The 5,000-nt window shown below is 47.4% G+C and overlaps 1 non-coding gene across 1 annotated transcript; it reads left to right on the top strand.

Annotated features, from left to right (window-relative positions):
- The first annotated feature begins 4,590 nt into the window (after positions 1–4,590).
- LOC120279791 lies at positions 4,591–4,697 on the top strand. Its single transcript, XR_005542093.1, has one exon. It is a non-coding gene; the product is annotated as a small nucleolar RNA R71 (small nucleolar RNA).
- Positions 4,698–5,000: the final 303 nt, after the last annotated feature.

The following is a 5,000-nucleotide window of genomic DNA, read 5'->3' as shown; positions in this document are numbered from 1 at the left end:
CAACATGTTAGATTAGAGCACCGGGTCCAGATTGTTCTGGCATGAGCAGATCGAGAAGACGAGTATACCAGTAGCCTGAGCCTGAGATGACGCGGCGTTCAGCCCGCACGGGTGCCACTGCCCCACTGCCGAGCAGGAAGATGAGCCTCCATATCCAAAGTCCCCTGAGCGCCCGCGTTCCGCGGAGACCGAGGAGAATCCAGTGGCCTGTGCGACCCATCTCGCGCAGCCACCCTCATCCAGCCCATGGAGCCCGAGAGCGCCTCGGGCCTCTACTACCGTCCGTGACCACCCCCACAAAGACCCTCCGAGCCTCCCAAAATGATCATGGGCGGCCCAAGATGGTGGAAAAACAGGCGCATCGGGGATGGGTCCTTTGTTACTCGGATTCTCCTCGGGTCTCCATAGGTGCCGATCGAGGCTCGTGGGCAAGATGGGAAGCCTCGTGATCATCGCCTCCCCGCCGTGGCTATCTCGGGCTGGTAGAACGAGTATAAACCCCGCGGCGAACCCTCGTGGAACCATGCCCATCAATCCTCATCATCTCCAGAGCTCAAGGGTACAGTATGCACTCGCTCTGCCCCGCCAATCGCGCCCAAGAAACCCATGCCCTGAACTAGTCTCGTAATGTAAGGGCCCGAGAAGATAGCTCCTAATCTAGCATATTGGCCCTGATGTCGAATGTACTCAGTGACGATGTGCCCTAGATGGATCAGTATGTGCTACATCATCGAATGTACTCAGAACGCCAGTGTTATCACCACACCCATTCACCAACCTGCTCATGATGGCATGTAGATATCGGTACGCAGGTCGGGAAAGACACGTGGTCTTGGACACCCCCGGCTTATACTGGCCCTGACCACATAATGCTCTGTAAGCTCTTTGTGGGGTCAGGGCTTTAAGATAATCTGTCGGCAACTGAGAGTACTCCTCAGTGTCTGTAAATGCATCCTCGTACAGCCGAACTGAGAACTAAGTGATACTCAGACTAAGTGATGTCCAAGTGCTCTGAACTGAACAATGCTGAAGCCGTCGAATCTCTCATAGGATCTGTCGAACTCGAATGATGACAAAACCTCCAATGTAAGCTCCTGGATGGCTGGCTCTCTAATCGACAACAATTGCCTCCAACCACCCATCGACACGAGATCACAATCTCATCGTCGAACTCATCTCCCTGTTGTAAATCTCTCAGTATGCTCATGTCTAAGAATCGAGTCTGTCTGAACGGAAGTCTCGACAAATGCTCGAACCGAGCCTGGTGCTCCGGGATAGTGAATCGCATGCTCTCGGACTCGGGAGACGACTCTCACGGTTTCTTATTAGCTTGATTCTTTGACCGAGGTGCCATAATCTGCAAAAGTTGAAAGTGAATCGATCAAACAAGTTAATTAAACATAGCTGCGGAAATCAACATGGTCGTGCGGAATTTCCGCACGCCCGAGTGGATCCACGGGGCGTGAACAAACGCACGGCCACTCCTCAAACTCCACAAATGCACCCTTATAATGCTTCTACTTCGTTCTAAATATAAATAAACATTCTAATTGAAGAAATGAAGCATTATTGACTAGTTTTATCGATGAAAATCATGAATTTGTTAAGGAAACCAAAGATAGGGCTCACCGTCGAGTTAAGATGAGAAAGCTTTGAAAATGCCCAAAAAACCAAGCAAAATCCTTTCAAATTGGCGATACGAGGCCAGGAAACAAAATAGGAGTACTCTCAGACAAATGGAGGATATGATGGTGAAGAGAAACGATAATCCTTTTAAAAGGACTCGCTCCTCTTGGCGTTCTGTACATTCGCACGGCCGTGTTTAAATTACCCACACCCGTGCGTCTCCTCAGGGAAAGCCTCACATGGGCAGATGCACACCCCTATGCGATCTCGGGATAACACTCACTACCTCAGAATGCTCTTGCATGGGTGTGCAGAAAATACGCATGCCCGTACGCCCGACCGACATGGGCTGCCGCACATCCCTTTGGCTACTCTGGACATTCAAGAAAAATTGCTAAGTGTTCCGCACGCCCGTGCGGAAATTCCACATGGGCGTGGACATTCACAAGCCCAACTCACAGGGGCAAGCGCACGTCCTTGTGTCTTCTCGGGATGGAGAAAGCTCCTCTACAGAGATTCATAAGGGCGTGTGGAAATTACCCACGCCCGTGCGATTTTCACAAGGTCGCCCACAGGGGCGAGTCCATGCCCCCAAGTGCTCTCCTCGGATAATCCGCCAATCTCTATAGGAATTCACACGCCCATGCGGAAATTACCGACGGGCATGCGAGAATCACATGGTCATTCACAGGGACGAGTCCACACCCGTGTGCCTTCTCTGGATGAGCTCGCAACGCAAATTCACTGGCGTCGGGAAATTCCACACGCCCGTGTGTTTTCTCTGGATACCTTAGAAAATTATGCAGGCTCTGCAGAAAATTTTTGAACATGTTTACACACTCAGAGCCTGCCTTAATATGCAAATTTTACTAGTGAAAAACATGAGAAATAGCTCAAACGATCCAACTTCGCCAAATCTACGTGAAAAAACACGATGACAATTCAAAACCCAAAATAAAATTACAGCACAAGTATATAAAAATCAAGACACCAACACTCAACAATTTATTCAAGCAACACTAAACTACCAAATTAAGAAAACAGTAAACACTTGCGTTGCCTCCCAGGAAGCGCTTGTTTAATGTCACTTAGCTTAACGTACTTTCTCTTACCTCACGGGGGTTCATAGATGAAATTTGCCCTCTTACCATGGCTTGAAAGCACGACGAGCAAAATCTCTTGACGGTAGAGGGTGAATTATAGGGCTTGGGACCACCTAACAATGGTTCGTCCAGCTTCTTCAGTTGACACACATCTCCAACAACCTTGGAGCATTTCCGGTGGCATCTCCTAGCCCTCTTCATCTTTCGAAGCACCTTCTTCAAGATCCCCGGGGCAGATGGTACTTCTTCCATCAAACCAAGCATCATTACTTCTTCATTGTCCTACTCTTGGTCGAACAAGCCTTCGTATGGATCCGGAATGAACATTTCCTACATTTATTCATCAACAATCTCATTAGTGGCATCTAGAAAATACAAAGTATCATCGAAATCAAGAGAATGTCGCATGGCTTCAGCAAGGCGGTATGTGAGCTTGTCATCTCCAACTCTCAATGTTAGCTCTCCATCGTCCATGTCAATCAAGGCTTTGGAAGCCCGCAAAAACGGCCTCCTAAGTGTCAAGGGTACATCTGCATCCTCATCGACGTCAAGCACTACGAAGTCAAACGGAAAAATGTACTTGTCCACCTTGACAAGCACATCTTCGATGATGCCTCTCAGATGTCTCACCGTTCGGTCCGCCAATTGCAAATCATCCGAGTAGGCCTAGGCTCTCCCAAGCCCAGCTTTTGAAAGAAGGTGTATGGCATAACATTGATACTGGCCCCTGAGTCCGTCAATGCCATTTCTTCACCTAGATTACCAATATTACACATAATGATGAAGCACTCTCCTCTAACTTCCTCTTGTTGGTCAGCAAGTCTTTCAAGAATTTTGCATACTTAGGCATTTGGGCCAATGCCTCAACAAAAGGAATATTGATATAGAGTTTCTTGAACAAACTCAGGAACTTCTTTTACTATTCATCCCCTTGGTCATTCTTCAATCTAGAGGAATAAGGGATTCTTTGATTGAAAGGTGGGGATGCCACCTCCTTCTCTTTGTTTGCTCCCTTCTCAACCTCTATAACCTCAGGTGTGTATTCATTGGGCTTCTCACTCGGAAGCCTACCTTCAACCTCACGACCACTTCTCAAAGTGATCACCTTCACATGCTCTCTAGGGTTGGTCTCGGTGTTACTCAGCAAGCTTCCTTGTGGCCTTTCCGATAAGGACTTCGCAATCTGCCCTACTTGATTTTCAAGATTATGCAAAGAGGCGGTGTGGTTGCGAAGTGTAGCCTCAACTGATTGGAACCTTGTATCAGATGATTGCACAAACCTAGTTAAGGCCTTCTCCAAATTGTTCATTCGAATCTCCAAACCTGAAACTCTGTTTTCCATGTTTAGAGCTTGCTGTTGTTGTTGGAAACCCGGTGGCCCTATGGCCTTTTGTGGACCTTGGTTGCTCCACAAGAAATTGGAATGATTCTTCCAACCCAGATTGTAGGTATTGATGTATGGATTTCCTTGATTCCTCATGCCATTACTGACAAAATCGACGTTCTCAACCGAAGATGCATCACCAATAGATATCGGGCAATCGAAGGGAGTATGTCCTCTACCATACAAGGTACAAGTAATCATGGCCGCCACTCTATTCGAAGTTAGAAGATCTAACTTCTTAATCAATGATTCCACTTGAGCCGCCAATGAAGTCACTACATCTATCTCATGGAGACCGGCCACCTTTTTCTTCTCCCTAACATTCCATTGGTAGCTATTTAACCCTATTTCTTCAATTAGTTGACGGCCTCACAGGGGGTCTTGCTACCTAAGGTACCTCTTGCTGCCGCATCCAAGAGCTGCCTTGTACTCATATTTAAACCATTGTAAAAGGTCTGAACAATCATCCACTCTGGGAATCCATGTTGCGGCCACTTTCTCAGGAGCTCCTTGAACCTTTCCCACATCTCAAGCAGAGACTCCAATTCCAACTGTACAAAGGATGAGATCTTATTCCTAAGCTTTGCGGATTTTTCGGGAAGAAAATATCGAGCAAGAAAAGCTTCTACCATCTCCTTCCATGTAGTAATCGAGGCTCTAGGTAAAGAGTGTAGCCACTGCTTCACTCTCCCCTTTAAGGAAAATGGGAAGGGTCTCAGCTTGATGGCATCATCCATCACCCCGTTTATCTTCAGCATATCACACACCTCGAGAAAGTTCTCTATATGACTGTTTGGATCCTTATCGGCCAAACTATTGAACTGTGTGGATTGCTGCAACATGTGGATGAATGCCTGCTTCAGCTCGAAGTTTTGAGCTGTAATCGG

The sequence above is a fragment of the Dioscorea cayenensis genome, chromosome 16, assembly GCF_009730915.1.
Source record: "Dioscorea cayenensis subsp. rotundata cultivar TDr96_F1 chromosome 16, TDr96_F1_v2_PseudoChromosome.rev07_lg8_w22 25.fasta, whole genome shotgun sequence".
NCBI classification, from domain to species: Eukaryota; Viridiplantae; Streptophyta; class Magnoliopsida; order Dioscoreales; family Dioscoreaceae; genus Dioscorea; species Dioscorea cayenensis.
This window is presented reverse-complemented; position numbering and strand designations above follow the sequence as displayed.